The sequence below is a fragment of the Oenanthe melanoleuca genome, chromosome 1A (assembly GCF_029582105.1).
Source record: "Oenanthe melanoleuca isolate GR-GAL-2019-014 chromosome 1A, OMel1.0, whole genome shotgun sequence".
NCBI classification, from domain to species: Eukaryota; Metazoa; Chordata; class Aves; order Passeriformes; family Muscicapidae; genus Oenanthe; species Oenanthe melanoleuca.
In genome coordinates this window covers 5,645,628-5,668,575 of record NC_079334.1, presented here as the reverse complement: position 1 = coordinate 5,668,575, position 22,948 = coordinate 5,645,628, and the positions used below count along the sequence as shown (strand labels likewise).

The 22,948-nt window shown below is 43.9% G+C and overlaps 1 long non-coding RNA gene across 1 annotated transcript; it reads left to right on the top strand.

Annotated features, from left to right (window-relative positions):
- The first annotated feature begins 538 nt into the window (after positions 1–538).
- On the top strand, positions 539–22,717 carry LOC130248421 (uncharacterized). Its single transcript, XR_008839631.1, has 3 exons — positions 539–616; positions 19,908–20,019; positions 22,604–22,717. It is a non-coding gene; the product is annotated as an uncharacterized LOC130248421 (long non-coding RNA).
- The last annotated feature ends 231 nt before the right edge of the window (positions 22,718–22,948 follow it).

Below are 22,948 nucleotides of genomic sequence, written 5' to 3'. Positions count from 1 at the left end.
CTTTAAAAGAGATCTTTGTAACCTAAGACGACCCTCAAGGTTTAGCCCATCATTTCCTCTGGTTGGATCCCTGTTAAAGAAGAGTCCTAGTGTGGTCTTGTAGGACACCACTGAGCTTCCAAGTGCTGCCAGCCCTATCCCACTGCGATGTCTCTCATGGCCACAGTGATTTTAACCTGATCTTCTCTCACTCAGAGCTCCCTGAGTTAAGGAGGATTTGGTGGGCTGTGACAAGTGGAAAACCAGAGCCAAGCCACAGAAATAGAGAGCCAGAGTGACTGAACTGGCAGGACACAAATGATGGCAAAGGATCTGGGCCAGCCTGCTCCATGGCACGGACTGAATGCGGGAACAGCACCTTCCTTTGTGCAGTGCTCTGGGAGGCCAAGGTGGAAAAGGCTCTAATGGAATTCCTGCAGGGACAGTTTTCACTGGCTCAGTGGGAGCTGTTTGCACACAGACGCCACGGAGTAAGCTGCTAGGTGTTTATTAACTCAGCTTGCAAGAGGAGGGGAAGGGCAGGGGAAAAGCTCTGAGGGGAAAATGCCGCTTGAAAAGACAGACCACCACCCCCTGCCGTCCACCGGCGCTGAGGGAGCTCCTGGTAACCTGTCTGGTAAGTTTTAAAGGATGTTTTCCCTCTCTCTAACCAGCTGCCGCAGATGTGTGTTACGAAACAGCAATTAAAATATTCAGCCAAGGGCTTAACCCTTGACTGTTTGTGTGGTTTCACCCCCCGTTTAGTGACATTTAGGGGGCATTGTGGGGCCTGCAGGACACCTCGCCCGCCCCGAGGTGCGGCCTTGTGGGGATGAATGGAGCCTGGGCCTGTCCTTTAGGCCTTGCAGCCGCTCCGTGCTCTTTGTCAGGGCCAAACAAGCTCCATATCATTACGCTAGCCCAGTCTCATTATTAGGTGCATTAGCTGTGGGAACTAAATCCATGACAAAAAAAAAGAGGGGGTGGAATTGGCTCGCACAAAAAAAGGCTTTCCCAGCTCAGGCTAACAACTTGTGCCTATTAACTAAAAACGATCATTAGAAAATTCCCTGCAGACTTAAAGCTTCAGCAGAAGCTTGTTTCACGTATGCACTTGCCTTGTTACATGAACACATAACCAGCCTTAAAGAAATATACCCTCCCACACTTGGATTGGGATTGGGAAAGGTGCTTCCAGGCAGGCACTGCACTGCCTTTAAAATAAATCTTTCTTTCTGCTTCTTCCAGCAATACTGCTTAAAAAATACTGTGCCAGAAGGAGGTAATAAATCTATAGCCTTAAAAAGGGAAGGATATTAGAGGAAAACCAGGTTGGAGTGGTCACTGAGAAAAGAAAACAAGTGGTTGTATGTGAAAGGAAAGGTGTGCTAATGTGTTTATAAACAACTCCATGGGTGAAAGTATGGGTATTAATGTCTTTGGAATGGGTCTTAATATCTCTACCACTTTCAAGCCCCAGGTATAATACAGAACGCTACAGTTTGACTCCTAAAGCAGAAACATGGGGCCACACAAGTCTGAGTTTCTGAGCTTTGGGGTAAAATGACAGGTTCAAGGGGATATGTGATAGATGGTTTGGGAAGGCTGTACCTTCATGGTACCTCAGCCAGTGGGGAAGGGAAGAAGGCAACATGTGGCTTTGAGTTTAGGATAAAAAGAGCTGCACCCTCCAGAACCTCGAGGGAGAAAACCCTGCAGGTGTGCCCCAGTGGACTCTCCCTTTATTTGAATAAAGTGCAGGACTCCTCTGTCTCCTTTATGGCTTTCCATAGTGTGATTTTCTGTACACATAGAACTTTATTTTTTCGTATTAAAGTGGCCTTTTATACAGGTCAAACCACAGAAAAAATCAGTGGAGATCAGATCTCCTTGACTTGCACAAAGATAGTTCTCTGTAAACAGCAAACTGTCTTTGTGGATATTCATGGAATCTTCCCTGGCAGCTTTTCTGTAATTGCAACAAACCATGAGGCAACAGGTAGATCCATGGGGATCCCCAGGCTGCTCAGGAGCCATGGGGAGTTTTCCATTGGGTGGGAATGCACAGACGTGTCAACTCAGATGGTTACTCTGGTTTTTGGCACTGGGAAAGCTGATACCTGGAACATGTTGGTTGCTTGGTTTCTCTGGGATTTTTATGGGTCTCACTTCCAGTGGTCCGTGGCTTTCAAAGACAAAAAATATTTCCCATCTCAGCATAGAATCTGCTGCTTGGTCAGTGGCTCAGTTCACAGGCTTCTGATTAAAAGTGTTTCCTCCCAGAAGATGCCTTCTTTCTTAGTATTTCCTAATGCTAAGAATTTTTTAGGTTGTATGATAGTCTTTCAAGGAAATGATGAATTTTCCAGTCTCTCAGTCATATGAAGAGAAGATAAGCAGGACACATCTCTGGAGATTACAGGGGGCAATATTTTCCTAAAAGCAAAAACAAATGAACAAGCCTTTCCCACCCTTAATGAATGCACAGTGGTTCTTTTCTGGTTATCAAGCATCAGAAACAGATCCCTAAATTCAGTTGATTTAAACCAGTGATAAATAACTATGGCTTAGCTATTCCCTCTCCTGAGTGCCACTCATTGACTGGCGTGATGGAGCAGGCAGCTACAGCTGGGAGTTGAATGATGGAAGATTAGCCATGGAAGGTAATCTGGGCACCAACAGGTTGAGCAGGGTGGTGTCTCACCAACCAGGGTGCAGCCCTGCAGCACCTGAATGCAAAAGTGCCTCAGGACCAGAGTACCAGGGATCAGGAGCAGCCATCCTGGTCAGTGATGGCCAGGAAAATTGGGAGAAATGAGGCAGGACTTTGGTGTGGATCAGTGAGGTGCATGGTCAGGCATAGGCACAGCTGCTTTGTAGCTCATGCAAACACCAAGGCTAAGGGTGGCTCCCAAGGGAAGAGGAGAGTCTCCCAGTGAGGCTTTTCCCAGCTCTTTCCCAGCAGTCAGATCCAAGGTCACACAGCTGCACCCTGGCTGGGTTGGGCTGGGCTGGGGCACAGGCAGCTGAAACCTAGGGGTGTGCATTGGGGTCTAGCAAGCAGCTGGATGGGTGCAGAGGTGATGCTGTTCTGCTGCTCCCACAACCCTTCACTGAAAATGGTGGAAAGGACACAAGGAACTCATTCTATCTCCCAGGCAGCTTCAGCAATGTTTTGCTTGCCCAGTGTTTGTCCTCTCAGGCCAAGGCTTTATGATGGAACCAGACATGCTGGGCTGAGCAAGCCCTTGGCTTTCTGCACTGGCATTCTTTCCTGGTGCTCCATTTGCCCACCCAGGCTGTGAAAAATCTCCCTCACAAGGATGCCCCATCCGTATGGCAGCCTAAGGTCATGCTCATGTGTGGCTGTGCAACCAAAATGCAGGGATGCCAAAAGCAAACTCTCTGATCTGCTTCCCTTTGGCTCATCTCTACCCCCTGTGGAGACCAATTATGGCATGCACCTGGAATAGATGCAGATTTGGGGATCTACTTGACCGACAGTCTTGCATAGGTCTCATCCAAACACATGTCAGCAGTTTTTGCTCTAATCCCACTTCTTTTCAGTGCTCCTGAATGATGGCCATGATGCCAGCAAGCACAGTCTTAGCAGAAGGTTTAACTCCTACCATTTCCCCCTTGAGGACACTTTTCTCCCAGATAAAAGTGTCTTTGGATCTGTCAGGCTGAAAGAAGAACTCCATAGTGCTCTGACTCCTCATGGAACAGATGGCAGGGAATGAGCAGCCTCGGTGCCCATTCAGCACATTAGAGGCTGGGATATTCAAGCAACTCCTCTGCTGTTTCCTTATGAGATATCAGATCACAAAATGCACATCCTTCTCTCTCCCAAACTCCTGCTCAGAGCAGTGCTCATCTTTGAGAGAAGGTAATGAGCAAGTTTTTGAGCATTTTGGGTTTCTCTCTGTTGGACTCCAGCACAGTGGTATTTGGTAGGTTAAGGACCACACGGGTTAATTTCAATCAAAGTGATAAACACAGATGTCTGGCACTGACAAAACAAGATAACATCCAAAATTGACCAGAACTTAAGACACCAAGGGACATGATCAGAACCCAGTCAGACCTGCTCACCTTCCTCCTCCTTCTCCTCACCTCATGCTTCCTACAAAAGAAATTTAATATTTTGAAAAAAAAGTAGCAGGAGCTAGGATATGTGTGTCATAAGGCCTTTCTCAGATGCCAAGGGAAGCAACTTGTGGAGATTTAAAAAAGGAAAAAAAGTCTTGTATAATAAACCTGCATTGCACTCTTCTTTCATCCTGATTGTTCCAAGCATCTTTTGTGTCTGCTGACATTAAATTTATGATTTGTTAAAGCATGTTGATTTTGGATGCTTACAGCTTTTCAAGGCACCTTTTTTTGTTTTTTTTTTTTTCTGAGAAGGATATTTTCTCACCTTAGTCTGGGAAGAAGTGAATTTCTGGAAGTTTCAAATCCCAAATATGTAATTTTGTAAGAAGCTTTTGCATAAAAAAAGAATTCCTTCTTGAATGAAAAAGGCAGGGTGAGCTGGTTTTGCTGTGGGAATAACAAGAGCTAGCCAAGATGCAAAATATTTCATAATACAGACATTTGCAGGTGTATTGCCTTCTTTTTACTAACCTGCTACTAGCACAGTGTAATACACAGAAATCTTCCTGCAGGACTTGTTTCTGATGGAGCACAGGATGATCTGAAGAGTCCTGCTACCTGTCCTTGGCTAAAAGTTTTGCCTTCTCAGCATCAGTGCCCGAGGAAAATGAAAGGTGTTCTTTTGTCAAGTTCCACCAGTTCCAACAGGTCTGAGCCAGCAATTTGGGAGTTCCTCAGAATTTTACTACATCAAGTTCTTTATATGATGGCCCAAAGTATCAAGGTGAATGAAATCAGAGCCAGAGGAGTGAATTTACATGGGTTTATTGCAGATGTTATAAAAAGCTTTAGGGATCCCTCCCTCTGAGCACTTGCTCATATATCAGGTACTCCCAAACCATGGGATGCCCTTGATGCCAAATCCTTTTGGATGCTGCAGAGATCTCAGGGTACAAAAAGTTTGTGGAGTTTTTAGATCAAGATCTTTTGACCATTTCTTTGAGTTTTTGGTTGACTGGGGTTTTTCTATATGAGTTAACTAGAAAATTATATAACTGTGTGGTTTGTTTTTTTGTTTTTTTTTGTTTTTTTTTTTTTTTTTTCCCAAAGAAAAACAATGCTTTTTGTATTATTCTGCATTATTACAGGAAATAGTCTGTAAGAATAATTTCTTGAGCTGCCCCTCTTTTCTTAATGTTCTGAGCTCAAGAGAGACCTGCTGAGGCAGCTGTTTCAGATGGAGAAAACTTATTCCAGAATGTGATTAAAAAACATTATTTGAGTGTTATATCCAGATTAACTGAGATAAAAGAAATAATTTAATTGATGCACCCTTCATTCAATTGACTTGCAAATGGTGATCTTGGTATTTTGTGAATTTTCAGCTTTTGTTGAGTAATACTTTTCTCAGTGGTATCAGTTTTTTCTTAGGTGTGGAATGGAATCCTTGTTTCCTGACCAGCCCTGGAAATTATCTCATTGACCTATTTAAAATTTAGTTGTGTTGCTGTTGTGATCCATACACATATCTCAGTGGTCAACAGAAATATTTTGCTGCAAATATTTGAACTTCCAGCTAGTTTACTGGAAAAAATGTCATCAGAGCTAATGTCCCTGTTCCCTGAGGAATGTAAATTCTGCAGTTAGGTTTCTAAAGCAAATCACAAATGTTCATTCCAGCTGCTTCACAGAACTGTTCTGCAGGATCTGGGTAGAATTTATCCTGAAGCAAAAAGCTTTTCCACAAAAAGTTCACTGGGCTGTTTACTGTGAAGACCAAACATGACCAAGATGGAGAAATGGGACTGATGCTGGAAACAGCAAATGAGAATTTGGTGAAAATTTACTGCAATTTTCCTGAAACCACAGATATCACAGAATCATGGAATGGTTTTGGTTGGAAGAGACCTTAAGGATCATCCAGTTCCAGCCCCCTGCCATGAGCAGGGGCACCTGCCACAATCCCAGGTTTCTCAGAGCCACATCCAACCTGCCCCTGGGATAGGGCAGCCACAGCTTCTTGGGAATTGATTCCCAAATGCCAATTTCAATAGGCATTGATCAATAAACAACAGTGACAATAATTGCTGTTAATATTAGTCTAACTAATATAATGACACAGGTTTTGATATTCTCTTTTTTTCTTTTCTGTTCTGTTTTTTTTTTTTAATTGTTTTTCATGATGTGAGCCACTGATTTTTGCCTCCAGTTCAAAACTTGATCTAATTCCAGGAATGCCTGAAAACATTCACAATATCTTTTCTGCTGGGAAAAAAAAAAGATCTCTCAACTTACTGTTAGCTCTCTGCTCCAAAAATAAAATGTACAGTACGTAACAAATTTGGTCTGACAGCATTTTCCCAGCTGGAAGGATGGAACTTCTTAATTGGTATATAAATAAATAGTGGTTTGATCCTGCTCTTAAATATATATTAAAAAAAGAATTTTGGCCTTGCCTCTAGTATGCATAGGAATAGATCTTCCTTTCTAACAGAAACAGTAAGAGAAAAGGACTCTTCACTGAACCCAATTTAAAAGCTAAATCTAAAGTCTAAATACACTGAAATGAATTAAAGTCCTGCTGCTGCTGTTGAGGAAGGCCCATGAAGCTCCCTGTGTCTCTTGACATATGGTTTCCATACCACTTTAGTTCATAAATCATCATTTTGAATTGCTTTAAAGTTTGACATGAGAACCCCAAGTCTTGTTGAATCATCAAATAAATAGCTGCTTAGTGAGAAGATGCTCCTATGGATTGAGTTTTACCTTGTGTTTTCAGAGTAAAGGGAGTGATAATTTAGATGAGGAGTTCACCCAGAATAATTGGGTGGTTTTCACTTTTGCTACATGGCAATGAATTGAAACTAAATGCAGACACCAATCTGCAAATCCAGAAACTAGAAGAGGGATGAGCACATTGGTCCAAACACATAAAATGTGTTTATTTGCAGCACAATGTGCAATACAAGGCATCCTGAAATACTCATTCCTAGTGCACCTGAACACTCCAACTGCATTGCTTGGTTGAAATTCCCTCAGCATTGGAGTTTTTAGAGTAGGAGACATGCAGCAAACACCCACATCCTGAAGCTTGTCACCCCAACTCGTGTCACCTCTGAATCCAAACCAGAAGGATCCCCAGAAGCACAAGAGCCTGACCTTTCTGGGATGGATCTTCTTTTTCCTCATAGTCCAATAATCTATGATTCATCTTGAGAAAGGAGAAGGTCTGTTTGGGGACAAGTGGGAGAAATCCAAAACACTTCTCCTAGCTCCTGAAAAAGGACAGCCCCACCAAAACCAGCCAGTAAACATCTTGTTTCCTGGCCCCATCTGTGTGGAGCACACAGACCAGAGGCTTTGAAAAGCTCTCCCTGCCAGAATGTGAGATAAACGTGTCATTAGGGAACTCCCTTTTTCTGTTTCTAGGGTGCTGGCACACCTTTGATTAAAATCCTTCAGTTTAAAGCACAGTGCACCAGTCTGGGCGTGCAATATTTGTATGAAGCTTAAGTTGGTCCTGCCATAACACTTCTGTCTCCCCCATTGTGCAAAATTGGACCAGAAATCTCATGAGAATGAGCTTACTCATGAGATATCTGCTAATTCTGGCTTCCAGTTATGCTGTAAATAGTATGAGAACTGCCTTTCTAGCAGTTTTAGGGAATTTGGCTCCCAGCCATTTGCTAGAAAAGCCCAAGCTGTGACCTAAGTGAAAAGCAAGGGGGAAAGAAAAATGTTCCAGATTTCCAGAAAGCTCTTTATTAGCCAGAATCTTATCTTCTCCTCTATATTCTTCTGGTCAGGTGGAATGGCCTCTGTTTGCAAGGATATGCTTGTGTGAGGTCAGGGGCCTTGCAGAAGGCACAGTGCTCTGTAACCAGGTGCTTTGATGGCTGGATACAGCTGTTCTGTGGAATTTCTGAGGAACAGAATGCTATGCCAAAAGCTGCATGGCAAGCTCAGGACTCTGTCTACAGCTCTTCAGCAATGGAGGCTCCTGATGCCCTTGCTTCTTTCTCCTCTGCCTCCTTCAGAGGTGCTGGGATGGTGCCCTTTTCCCTGCCCTGTGATTCCCTGCCCTGCCAGCTACCTGCCCTGCCTCCCAGGTCTCATTTTCACTACTGGGTCCAGGAACCCAAGGCTCTGCCTCCTAGCAAAGCCCTCGGGCAGTTCTGTGTGCAAACAGTGTCTCAAAAAGAAGCTGGGCCTTGGCAGATAGGTGGTTTTTTTTTTTAGTTTCGAGAAACCCTCTGTGCAAATAATCCTGGTACCCCAGAAAGCAATCTCTCCTTTGAAAACTAAAGGCAAAAGTCATGCTCTACAGGCCTAAACTTGAGTACTGGATTCTATCTCATATGCAAATTATTTTTAGCCTGGTATCAAAAGTACTAGTAAGCATGTACCTATAAACACTCATTAGCTTTAATTACACTGAGTACACTTGTGAGGTGGGCTTGGGTTACCTGACTTAGTGCACTACTAAGAGTTTCTGAGGCTGAAAATGTCACACAGAAATTATTACATGCATCAGAGGTGAAATGTGGAATTATAGAATTGTAGAATATTCTGAGTTGGGACACACCAGGATCATCCAGTCCAATTCCTGGCACTACCCAGGACACCCCAACAATCCCATCCTGTGCATCCCTGAGTGTGTTTTCTAAATGCTCCTGGAGCTCTGGCAGCCTTGGGGCTGTGACCATTCCCTGGTGCCTGTTCAGTGCCCCACCACCCTCTGGGGTAAGAATCTTTCCCTGATACCCACCCTAACCCTCCCCTGACACAGCTCCAGCCGTTCCCTGGGTGCTGTCCCTGTCACACAGAGCAGAGATCAGAGCCTGCCTCTCCTCTTCCCCTCGTGAGGAAACTGCAGAATTTCTGTGAGCTCTGGCCTCAGTCTGCTCTTCCCCAGATGAACAGTGCATGTAACACAGCCTTGTTTGAAGTATTAGTAGGCAAGTTATTTAGTTTTCATAATGGCACTGCGGTCACTTCCAAATATTTTTCAACAGATATTGAAAGCACAACAGGTGATTTAAAATTGCCAGCAAGAGATGGGTCCCTTCAGTAATTAATTAAGTAAGCAATGATTGTCACAGTAAACATATTTTCTAAAGCCTGCATCACATTGAAAAGATGGTTGTTTCTCTGGGCAGCTTGTGCCAGGGCTTCATCACCCTCACAGGGAACAATTTCTTCCCAATATCCAATCTGTACCCACTGTCTCACTTTGGAGCCATTGCCCCTTGTCCTGTCACTCCAGGCCCTTGTCAAGAGTCTCTCTCCATCTTCCCTGTGGATCCCTTCAGGCACTGGAAGGCCACCATGAGGTCACCCCAAAGCTTCTCCTCTCCAGGCTGAACAGTCCCAATTCCCTCAGCCTTTCCTCCCAGCAGAGCTGCTCCATCCCTCTGATCCCTTGGTGTCTCTTCTCCAGCCTGGCTCCAGCAGCTCCCTGTCCTTCCTGTGCTGTCCCAGGCTGGGTGCAGCCCTGCAGGGGGGTCTCAGCAGAGCGGGGCAGAGGGGCAGAATACCTTCCCTCACCCTGGTTCTGTAACTGTATCTGATTCAAGCATCATTTATTAATTTGGAGGTTTTGTCCCTGCTAGGTTGCAAATTAACTAATTCCCAATTCTAGGGTAAAACCATGTCAGCTGTCATTTCTAATTTACTGTTTGTGAATGTGAATATTGTGCCCCCTTCCACCCGATACAATGTCCAAACCCCCAGTTCTTTAGAGTGGTTAAGTGTCTAATTGTCAGTATTTTCAATGGGGTCTAGATGCCTCTGCACTTTGGGACTGATTCAGTCATCCTCTGAAATTTGGTACTGAAATAAATATCCTGATTGGCCTCATGCAACTGTGAGGGTCTAAGCACATGGCACTGGAGACTGGTAGTACAGGAACCTTTGTAAAAAAAGGACTTTCAATTGGGTTTATAGGGAACACCTGTGGAAACCTTCGTGTACATGACACACAACCTCCAAACAATTTTCCAGTGACTTGTGTTGAGGAATGTTAGGTACTGATTTTTCTCACTGTATTTACTTTTCAAGTTCTTCATGTTGTAGCAAGTAACACACACACACGCACACACAGATACACTCACAAGGTCTTTGCAAACATCTTTGGGGGCACCAAACATGCAAACTGTAGCCACAACAAATTCTTCATAATCAGCCAAGAAGTTGAAACAGATTTTCATAAAACCTTTGTTAAATGGTGAAAATATCAAAGCCCTTTTAGTCAGCCCAGAAGGGCTGCATCCTATGGAGAGTTTCAGGGCCCATCAGGATGTCCTCTATAGGACCAGAGGCTCCTCCTCCTTCTTTGTAAGACTCTTGAAAGCAAGAAGTGTGGCAGAATTGAGTAATGTGTAGTTATTTGCATGGGCAGCCATCAGACACTGGGCACATTCAGGAATGTTTATGAATTCCATTGCTGCAGTATCCAAGCATCTCCCAGCTGTTTATGCATTTTTTCTTCCTTAAGCTCCATGTAACAGGGATCTATCCATCCCATTTTCCAGGTCCAGCACCTGAGCACAGCTGGGATAGTTCATAATGCCAACACTCTGCAAGTGCATAAAGGGGCAGAGGGACATCTAGTGGGATCTCTACTCTGTCTGCTTTTGCAGGCCACCAGAAATCTCCTTACAGGGTTCACCTCTGTGACACATCTTCAGAGCAGCACACAGATCCTTCACTTCATGAGGATGCTGGGGCTGGATTGTGATTCAGGCTATGGATCTTGTTTATACTTTATGAAGATTCACAGCCTGCCCTGAGTAAAGGCAAGAGCAGTGACTACTTTGATTTATGTCAGAGAGCTCACCTTGACAGACTTTCAGCAGCAGTGAGGTTGAAGGCATTTTGAAGGTTATCTTTATAAAAAAAGGACTGGCAACTTATACTGGAAAAAACCAAAAGTGCGATTAGCAACTTCTTTCTTGACACTACTGATGGCTGAGTGATTACAATGCAGTGTATTGCCCTTCTCAGCTGGTGTAGAACAAGAGTTTCATCCACTGAAGGCAAAAGGCCATGAGAATTTACATTAACCAGGAGTCTGTGACTAAACTACTGTGTCCTGCATCCAGTTTGCCAGCTCTTCATTCTTTGCAACTGTCCTCAAGTTCTTTGAGCCAAAAGAGCAGGATTTCTTGCTGGCCAACATATGAACCCCTTCTAGTCACTTGTCTTTCAGCCATCATGGAAGCTGGCTTTTTTAGGGAAGCAATACCTGAATCAGAGGAGAATTCAGCCAGGTTGCAGGTACAATGCAGCATGGCTCTGAAAGTCCAGGACATGTTCACCATCCTACAGGGACTATCAATTGTTTACATGGCAGTAGGACACCAAGGGTGGGCAAGGAGTGTGTGTGTGTGTGTGTGTGTGTGTGTGTGTGTGTGTGTGTGTGTGTGTTAAGGAATCACAGAATCATGGAATGGGTTGGAAGGGATCTTAAAGATCACCCAAAACCAACCCCGTGCCATGGGCAGGGACACCTGCCACTATCCAAACCCCTTCCAATCTGGCTTGGACACTTCCAGGGATCCAGGGGCAGCCACAGCTGCTCTGGGCAACCTGTGCTAGGGCCTCCCCAACTTCACAGGGAAAAAATTCTTCCCAATATCCCATCTAAGCCTATTGTATGTCAGTTTAAATCCATTACACCTTGTCCTGTCAGTCCATGCCCTTGCAAAAAGTCTCTTCCCACCTTTCTTTCAGAATCCCTTCAGGTACAGGAAGGCTTTGGAAGAAACTGCAGATTACTAGCAGCGGATTCAACTGACAGAGGCCTGACTGTCACAGCCATGTGACAATGAAATGACACAAAGATTTCCAGTGCCCCTGTTCAGTTCTGAATGAACAGCTCTTCCACAGCAATGGGGCACTGGAGGTTTCTGGATGCTCCTTACACAGAGACACAGAAGGGGACTGGAAGATGCTCTGCCCTGCTTTTGCCCTGACCCTGCTGCTCAGGGTAACCAGTTTGCAGGAATTGCTCTTTACTTTCTTCAGGCATCATTATTGGAACTTACACTTTTCACCTGAATCTATTTCATCAGTATTTGCACATACGATGTTTGGTGTGGTCAGAGATGAGGTAGAATCCAGAGACAGGGTGGAGTATTTCTTCATGTTGCTTATAGAGGGCTTTCCTCATTAAAAGTGGCCTGCAAAAACACTAAGCATCCTTTGCTTTGCACTGTGTTTAGTCAAAGACTAACCAAAATATGCTAAAATTTAGATGTATTTTCCTTTCAGTCGGATTATCCTTTGAAACTGTGAGCAAACCCTGCCTGACAACACAAAGGAATTTTCCCATGGATCAGCTAAAGCTGACTCACATGAAAGACTTGCCCAAAGTGGTCATGCCCTCTGAGCAAATACCACAGGCATGAGGATCTCTGCTCTTGGCCTAACAGCACTGTTAGGATTCCAGGGACCCAGCCTTGGAAGGCAGCTTTTATTGGAGGAGGGGTGGTCTCCTACCTGTGACCCAGCCAATCTGCTCTGTTATTTATCTGTGTTGCTAACTTGCAGTGGAGGTGAATGTTTTGCTCTGTCACTGCACCGTTGCGAGAAATTTCCTGCCTGGCCCCCAAAGTTCACCAAATAGCACTGGCTGTTTGCTTAAGCAGGTACAGCACACAGCAAAAGGCACTGCTGTGACTCAAAGAAAAAAAGAAATAAAATCATCTGATCATGAAAGCTTTCAGCGCCAGGTTTTAATGCTGGAGTGAAAACCTAACGGAAGCTGTGCACCCTTCTAAGATAAATATTTCCTCTGCTGGAGTTGCTGAGTCTATCACAGATCAACAACCAGGAAGGCTTTGCTTACTCATCCCTGCCACGTGTTTCTGGAGTGGTTTTCTGCTCTCTTAATATTAACAAGGAGTGCATCCTCTGGCTGCCATGGCTTGTTAGAAAGGCAAGCACATGCTGAGCAAAAGCACCACAAAGCACTGATGGTAATAGAGACAGAATTTTGCACCACTCAGAGAGACACAGAGAGAGTTAAAGCTTCAGGCCAATGTGTTGCTGAAGTTTTAAAGCTAAAATGATTTTGAAATAACCTTTGCATTTTCTCCCTGAACCTTTTGTTTACTCTCTGCTCTTTTGCTCAGTGAAAGTAAAGCAGGTAAGACAACATCCCTTGCTGTTTCCAATTGGCTTCTGCTTTGTTTCTAATACTTCCCTGAAAGAGTTCTGTTGTACAACTCACAGCATTTTAAGAAGACATTTTATTAATTTGGTATCTGTCCCTCACTTTCCATTCTCTTACCACTGGTTGCCCTCAAATAATATTTGGGCTTAAATTATTTGTATTTAATCTGGTCCATTTCTGTGTTTTAATTTGGGTTTTCAGTAAGCTCACATGTGATCTGTGACAAAATAGAGGCAAATATGTGGCACTGGGATTACAATCTCAAAATTATGTAGCAGATTCTTTTAAGCAGGGAAAATCCAGTGGGTTTCACTCAACTGTATATAAAAGCCAATAGTACACTTGGTGATAGTCCCTGAGTTATTTGTTTTAAGGTATGTTCCATTTCATACTCTTTCCATATTATCTCCAATATCCAACAGATTTTTGTATTGGCAAAGGTGTCACTTTTACAGGAAGCTGTTGTGGAAAAAACTTGTGGTTCTTCTATATGAACTCTGCATAGTTGTGGATTCTGACCCTGGGGAGAGCTGCTTGAGTTTGGGATTATCCTATTAGATAGATGCTTCTAATAAAACTCCCAGCATCCAGATAGCTTATCTATGTTACTACCACACAGTTCCAGAGCCATCATTCCCCTCAGCTTGAAGGGGGTAAATCCTGAGTGTCATTATTCATTTTGAGGTTGTAACTGAATTTCCATAGTGACTGGAGCTGATCTGAACCAGGGCTGCCTTACTCACTCCCTTCCTGTAATCCACAAGGTAAATCCATCTTGCTAAACCTGCAGCAAACCCTTCTAAAAAGCAATCAAAGAGTTATCTGTCATCTTAGCAAGATGTTCTGTGTGGTTTCTTATGGTTCCAGAAGAAACTACAGATGAGAGGTGGCCAGATAACAGAAACTACACCAGAGTTTGAATAAGAAAGCATTCTTTCTTGGAAACTGCTAGAAACACTCATCTGCTCTTCCTCTGCGCTGAAACTGTGAGTGTCCTGCTGCCCTCATTCTGCACCTCCTCTTTGTTTTCCCCTTGTTGTGATTTATTGGTTGGATTCTGTGGCTGCTTCTTGGCTGAGTGCAGCTAAGGTATGTAAATTGCTTTTTAACAGCTAATATGCACCCACACTCCTGTAAAGGAAAAAAAAAAAAAAAAAAGCAAAATAATATTGTTGGCAATGAGTTATAGGAGATCAAGAAAGCATCCAGAGGTGAAAGTCAGTGGCTGGCTGGTGAAGTCCTGCATACTGTCACACCTGTGCTCAGAATAATCCAAGTGGAGATCAAGTTTGGTAGCTTCAAGATAGGATTTTAAAGGAAAGGACTGCCTCTGTGGCTGCAATATATACTGTGTGAACTGGACTTCTCTGAACCAGGCATATTTTGCTTTTATAGGGATTTTGAACCCTAAATGCAGTTGTTCATCCTCCAGTGACATCTCACTACTTGTCCTGACTTGGTCCACTTTAAATAAAGGACAGTGACCACAGCTCTGCTGAGACCCCGCTGCAGGGCTGCCTCCAGCCCTGGGCCCAGCACAGGAAGGACAGGGAGCTGCTGGAGCCAGGGGACAGCAAGGGATCAGAGGGATGGAGCAGCTCTGCTGGGAGGAAAGGCTGAGGGAATTGGGATTGTTCAGCCTGGAGAGGAGAAGCTTTGGGGTGACCTCACTGTGGCCTTCCAGTGCCTGAAGGGAGCCACAGGGAAGATGGAGAGAGACTCTTGACAAGGGCCTGGAGTGACAGGACAAGGGGGATGGCTTCACACTGACAGAGAGGAGGGTTAGATTGGATATTGGGAAGAAATTGTTCCCTGTGAGGATGGTGAGGCCCTGGCACAGGGTTCCCAGAGAAGCTGTGGCTGCCCCATCCCTGGCAGTGTCCAAAGCCAGGTTGGATGGCCTTTGGAGCAACTTGGGATAGTGGAAGGTGTCCCTGCCCAAGGCAGGGGTTTGGAACTGGATGATCTTTAAGGTACCTTCCAAACCAAACCATCCTGTGATTCCATGGTATCTACTACCTTCTGGAAAGCCACAGCTAATGGGGCAAATTTATTCTTATTCCCAGAGCTTTTCTTAAGGCTTTTCCACACCTTCTGGCTGTTGATGGAAAATGAAAATTGCCCTGGGCTAGGACTGCATCCTCCAACATTTCTGTGAAGGCCCCAGGGTGTTTTTACAGTTGCTAAGACATTACAAATAAACACAGTGGGTGAACCTCATCTTGCCATTCAGACTGTGAGCTGCAGAAAGCCACCAACCTCCTCAAAGCTCTTCTGGTAAAGAAATGTCAAATCAAAAGCAAACAAATATAGATAATCATTCTGCTGGCTAAGATGTGTTACCAAAATACCAAAAAAATTACAAACCTCAAACTGGGGTGATTCATCCAGGCACCCATAAAGCACTTACAAGAAGTCACCTGACTAATCATGCTGGAGCTCAGGGACAGTCCTGCACAGTCAACACATGTACAATGATACATTTCACAAAAACCAACCTTTGTCCTCTCAAGGTATATAATATTTGCTGTGCTAATGGTTTTATGAGCTAATGGTAGGATTTGCTTGGAAGATGCAGCTTTTCCTTCTTGGGCTCCTTCTCCTACTCATGTATTCTTTGCTCAACACTTGGCAAAATAGTTACACAATCAACAACAAAAAAAACCCAAACAGCACAAATCAAAAAGTGAAAGGCCCAAATTGCCCCCTGCCCATGATGATTTTGCATGGTGGAATTTCATATGGGGGGCTTCAACCATGATACACACACAAAGGCAAAACAGACCCTGTCTTTTAAGCTGAAATTTAGTGATACAACCCAGATTAGTGGGTTGGGAATCTGAGCAGGGGAGGCTGATGAGCCTCCATGGAGTTGTAAGTGATGTCCCTGGAAGGGAAGTGAAAGGCTGTGACCCCATCTCTCATGGTGAGGAAGTGCTTCTCCTGTCAGCTGAAATATGGCTTTGAAAGCACCAAGACGCTCCCACTTTGACACGGAGAAAATCATGTCTAAATTTGAATGTGTTTGATGATACTGTAAGATACATAAAGGTACAATGTAATTATTACAGGAAACTCCTATTTCAGTAAAATTTCAGCACCTCTGTACATTTGAAGGCCTGGAACAAAGCAACTGGGTTTCGACTTTCACAGTTTACCTAATGTGGCATTGATGGTGAACTGTATGGTGATGTAAAGGACAGAGCTATATTTGTTTAAGGAACCTTCAGGCTGAATTTGCAGCTTTGTGAGTGCTGAGAGAGAGGAAGGAGGGAAGTTCAGAGGAAAACAAATGCTTCCTGAACTTTGAGTTTCTTTGCTTTTATATATCACCAGATTTTTCTGTGATGTGACCAGCCGTCCTTTATAAACTTTGCTTTATCTCTGTGACATTTTGCATCTAGGAAATTATTAAGCTGTCATATTTGGGGACTAAAAAGAGCAAAGGGCTGCAAGAGTTTGTTCTACCTGTTGAGTTATCCAATTACAGATGAGTTCCTTTGCAGTCATATATACACACATATACCATGTGTGTATACAGGTCCTCACCTGCTCATCATGCTGTGAGAGCTATAGATATCCAAAAAATGTATATAAATCTATATGGATGAAAAATGTACCACCTGAGGAGGAGGCCTGTGGGACTTAGCTAAGCTCCCTATTACTTATTAGCTAGCTAGTGGTCTGGCCTGTCTGTCCCTGTCCTTGGCAATAAAATGAAGATGAAAGGTAGCCGCTGACTTGGAGCCTCGCCTGAAAGTACAGTAGCTATCTCAGCCCTCGCCTTATCAAAGGCTGGGACAGCAATAACCGTGCTGAGGGAGCAGCAAGGACGTGGTAGGCTGGGCTGACAAACAGTTACACCTTGTGGGCAAACAGCAGTTTCACATCCCCATGGGCACCCAAACAGCATTGGCAGCTGAGGAGAGGCTGCAGCAGATGGTGCCCAGCCATGGTGCCAGCCCGTTCTCCAGGACAGGCTGGGCAGGGCAGTGCCTCTCCAGCCAGGGGACCTGCCCAGGAGCTACCTGAATGTGTTCCTCAGGCCACCAGAAGAAGCTCAGCTTCACCAACCCAGCTCTGCCAGACTGGGAAAATCATTTGAGACCAAGAGTCCCACAGATCAGCCCCTGCTCAGGCCAAAAGTGAATGGCAGTGAGTACAGTCCTCTTTATGGGTATTAAAACAGTTGTGTCTAGTGGTGACAGAAAGGTTGGACTTGGACAGTCCCATTTGTGTTTTAGTAGAGGTCACCATTTCAGACTTCAAGCTTCCTCAAGCACAGTGTTGAAGCCATAGGGTTTCCAGATTATTCTAATGGAGAACTCCCACACATAGAATTGACTTGAATCAATAACTTGGGCAAAGAAACAGTGCCTCCCGTGAGAATAAACAGAGGTATTGAATCACTGCATCTTTTGTTGGCTGCAAGAAATGGGGTTTTTCCAGCTCACCAAATTTGTCCATGCATGTCTCCAAAACACTATGGCTACATGTGCCTGACAAATTGTCTTACACAATACAGCAAATGTGGCTTCAGACTGTGCTCTGTTATGGAATTACTCAGTGAAGGCCAGAAAGACTATATTATTTGGGGTAGGTAAGTCAACCGAATCCTGTGAGTGCAGTGTTAATGCTGGAGCTCCTCTCCACAGACCAGGTTTTTAGTCAGAGGAAGGAAGAGATCCACAAAGAAGATGCTGAAGGCACAACATGCACAACAGAAGATATTGAACTGGCAATAGTAGCATAAAAATGTATTTGCCCTGGGTCACAAGGACTTCATCAGGAGATCCCACATGGTCTTAAATACCAAGTGCTGTGGCAAACTTACTTTTCCACTGCAAAGTAACAATGATGTGCTGGGTAAGTGTATATAGGAAAGACATGGAAAGGCTGGAGCAAGTCCAGAGGAGGCCACAAAATTGATAAAGAGACTGGAGCACCCTCCTTGTGGAGGTAGGTTTTGAGACTTGGGGCTGTTCAGCTTGGAGAGGAGAAGGTTGTATGGAGACCACAGAGCACCTTCCAGTATCTGAAGGGCCATAGGGAAGTTGAAGAGGGACTTTTCATCAGAAACTGTAGTGACAGGACAAGGGGAAATGATTTAAACTGACAGAGAGGAGGTTTAGATTGGATATTGGGAAGAAATTCTTTCCTGTGAGGGTGGGGAGGCCCTGGCACAGGCTGCACAGAGAAGCTGTGGCTGCCCCATCCCTGGCAGTATCCAAGGCCAGGCTGGATGGGCTCTGAGCAACCTGGGATAGTGGAAGGTGTCCCTGCCCATGGCAAAGGGTTGCAACAAGGTGATCTTTAAGATCCCTTCCAACCCAGACCATTCTGTGATTTGATGCAAAAAGTAGCTTGACAAGTTTTAAGGAACTTTTAATATATTAACTGAATATAAAATTCCTGGTGAACAATTTTCCAAGTCTGTGAGTGAAGCTTGAGGTAGCAAAAACTGGGGATGGCAGGTTGCAAGAGACGTCTCGGGGAAAAAAAAAAAAAAAAACCCCAAAAAAAAAAAAAAAAAAAAAAAAACCCAAAAAAAAAAAAAAAAAAACCAAAAAAACCAAAAAATAAACTTTTAATGCATTTTCTAAATATGTTTCAGTCTCACCTAATACAGCCCATCTGTATTCCACAGCTGATATTTCTGGCAGCCTCAAGAGTTGCTGGATCCAGGCTCCATAGCATTATGTAATTTGCTTCATTTTAATCCTGATAAGAAAATTCTTGGAAGTCACTTAAAAAACAGTAACTATGGTGCTGATCTGTTTCCTTTTACTGCAACGAAGCAGAGTCCTGAAGGCAGCCAACATGATGGGAGAGATGATGCCCAGTGAGAGATCTTTTCTGTGTGTTTTCCCATCCCTTTGGGTAAACTAAGTTTTGGAAACTTAAACTTGGAACATTCTTTTTACTCATATCTATCATGCTGGTGGTCAGCATTAATATCAAAGACCAAAATTTCAAATCACATGTTTAACCTGAAAAAGTCATATACCTGTTGAGATATTTTCCCTAGGTTAAAAAAAAGCTAAATAAGCCACTTTCTGTTGTGTTTTTTGTGTGAGACCACTTGTTCCATTTGTCTTAATTTCTTTCAATAATGCTATCCCATTTCAGCTTTTGAAAATCATCACCTCATGATAGCTGTAACTTTTAGGACCTACTTCTTTTCAACAGTTTTGAACATTTTGCTATTTTTTTCCCCATCCTTTGCAGCCACTCCTTGTACACCTTCACTGAAATCCTTTTTGCATCTCCTCTAGTCTGGTTCATCACTATTGCACTTGAGTCACCTGATCTGCATGCAGCATGCAAAAGTGCTTGCTATGGAAAATATTATCCCATATTTACAACTAGTGACCCACCAATTTAATATAAAGAATCTCTAAAGGCATGGCCACAGACTGCACACTGAATTAGTCCATCATTTAGTGCAGCAAATGGAGAAAGGATAGGAGCAATACAAGCTGGGTCTATGTCAGTCTCATCTCCTGTGGGTAAAATTAAAACAGAGATGAATGACGTGTTTCCTGTGGATCAATGGCAAGTATATTTCTATTTCTGCAAAGAGTTTTGCCCAGTGAACACCCTAAAACAAACTAAATGAAAATCCCCTCCATGATTTTCTTTTCCTTCTCTTCAGCAGCAGAAAGAATGAGAACCCTCTTGGTGGAGTGGCAGGAGCTGCTGGTTAAAACTGAGAGCAGAGCCCAGCCACCAGTCCCTCATCGTGACTTAGACGGATAATTAGTCAGGTAACAATTCCACTGTTGACAAGCCTGTGAGGCTGGGATCAAACCAACTCAGCACTGCAGGCAACTGTCATGAGATAAAAAGATAAGATGAATGAGTTTGTATTGCACTTGGAATGCACAGAGCCCAATATAGATGTAAAATGTTATTACTAAATGCACTGAGGGCTCTATCGTAAGGACACTTCCTGTAAAAGCAACTGAATGGATAAACTCCAGAGACCTGGACGGGTCACAGAGATAAATCATGTCAGTAAAGCAGCACTGGTTCCTGGGCTGCACCCTGCTCTCCTGTAACAATGTCCCCTGGGCAAGGTTTATACCTGTGTGCCGTGGCCATAGCAACACCGGTGATGACAAATACAAGAGCTCCCTTGTGCCAGCTCGGTGAAGCTCGGAGAAGTAGTCTCTGGGTTTCCATTACAGCAGGGTGCCAGGCTGTGTTCTTCTGGCCATGCCAGAGAGCTTGGGAGTTGCCCAGTGGAGAGGTTTGGGGTAGTCAGTGGGGTGAGAGAAATCCTGGACCCATCAGGACCCCGAACACTCAGCCACACTGTAGGAGATACACGTGTCCACCAAAATATTCCAGAGCCCTTTGGTGGCTCATTTCTTGCATGGTGCCCTCCTGCCCCTCAGAGGGCTGCTTTGCTCTGGTCACCAAGGTGAAGCAGGTGCTGGAGCAGATCCATGGATCCAAGATCCAACCTGCTCCAAGGCTGAACACCCACGCGTGGGCAGCGTGCTACGCCCAGCACTTTGCTGGCTGAGTTGCTGTGTGTACAAACTTTCCCAGGATCATCTGGACAGCTTTTCTCATCCCCTCGAGCACAAAGCTTGTAAGTGGGAACAGTGCCACTAGGACAAATTTCTGCTCAGGTGACTTATTCACATTTAGCACTGCAGTTGTCTGTTCTGACAGAACCACTACAGGTTCTCTCCCAGAGCAAGTTTAGCTAATGATTCAGACATGTAAAGGCAAAAGCAGAAGGATTACTTACAGATGATGCTGGATCAATCATGTATCCAAAGTGCAATTCAGAATTCAGCTTTGTTAAGGAATGATTCCAGAGCAGGTACACCAAGGTGATTAGAGGGCTGGAGCAGCTCTGCTGTGAGGAAAGTCTGAGAGAACTGGATTGTTCAGCCACAGGGTGACCCACTCATGGCTTTCCAGTGCCTGCAGGGAGCCCACAGAGACAAGGGCCTGGAGTGACAGGAGAGGGGGGAATGGCTTGACATTGACAGAGAGGAGGTTTTGATTGGATATTAGGAAGAAATTGGCCCCTGTGAGGGTGGTGAGGCCCTGGCACAGGTTTCCCAGAGAAGCTGTGACTGCTCCATCCCTGGAAGTATCCAAGGCTGGGTTGGATGCAGCTTGGAGCAACCTGGGATAGTGGATGGTATCTCTGCCCATGGCAGGGGGCTGGAACTGGAATCTTCTAAGATCCCTTCCAACCCAGCCCATTCCATAATGCTATAATTCTTTTACATTGTGCTTTTACAGTTCACTTTCTTTCACATCATGATCCTGTGCCATGAGAAGTTCTCACCAGAATATCTGACACCTCATACTTCTCTTGTGAGATGCAGAGACAAAAAGAAAGGCTGGCTGGCAGCTACCATAAAGTCACTGGGGTGGGTTTTTAATTCCAGGCAGACTCCTTTGTAACCCTTTGACACACCCTGTTGCTGTGGTGCTGCAAATGAGTAGCAGGCTAATTGAGAACATGGGCCTAAAAATAGATGTGTCTGGGAAGTGATGATTTTCCCACAGAAACATCAGGTTTTCATAAAAAACTCTAGAAACATGAAAGTTTTAAGTATAATGCAGAAAGGTTTTAGGTTACCAAGCTTAGGGTTTATGTTCTTTTTGACCAACATTGAAGATTTTTGTTGGAATTTCTTTTTAACAAAAAATATTGGTTCCCCAAAGAAAACCACAGCTACTGGCAAAATAATTTTTAAAAAATCATTAAGATGTTAGGCTCAGCTTACATTTTTTTTCCTGTTGATCTGCTTTCCTGCCTCTTTAATTTTTTTCTGTTTTCTGCCCTCTCCTTGTCATGTGCAGCTCACTGGGTGGTACTTAGATGGTAACCAGTCCTTCTAAGGGAAGCCAGTGTTTTCATCTTCATCAGTTCTTCCCTCACAGGTTTTTCTCTTTGTTCTTATTTGTTACTGTTCTTTTTCTGTCCATTTATCTTTATGATAAGTTATCTTTCCTTTATCTTTTCCATATCATATTCATTCCCTCCCTTTTTTGTCTAGCAGTTAGATATCTCTAATAATCTTTGTTCCTTCCTGCTTCCATCTTTAATTCTTTCTGACACCTTTAATAATACCTATGCTTTCATTTCTTTGTCTTCTCTCTGGATATTAATGTATGTTGGCAATCTTTCCCACCTGTATATCTGAATAGCACATACTCCATAGGGCTTTAAAAAGAGAAAGCAATTTTTAATCACAGTGCTACAAGAGCTCAAGAAGAAAATATTATTCTGTTAATTTTATATGTGGGAAAAACTAAAGGCAGAAATACTGATTAATTCTTCAATAGATCTGATGTTTCTTTCATCCTATTCTGCAGGCTTCAACCCTACTTTATTCTTCATCTTCCATCACTTGAAACTTATCCTACAAACTTTTTTTGTGTGGAGATCACCAGGCAGCAGCAGCAGAAGCATTGGGCCTGAGGGAAGCTAGGTAAGAAAGCACCACTTGCAGCATCTGAGGTCACTGCTTGTGGCCATATAGTGGGAAATACAGAAAAAAATAATTGTGGAGCTATTCCTCCTCAGTGCAGAATCCTGCATTTGCCTTTGTTGAATTTCAGATACAATCCTCCTTGGAGGCATGGAAAGATACAGGTTATACAAGTTCAAGTGTGCAGGTCATTGCACCTGCAGAAAACTTCATAAATGGCAGGATGAGC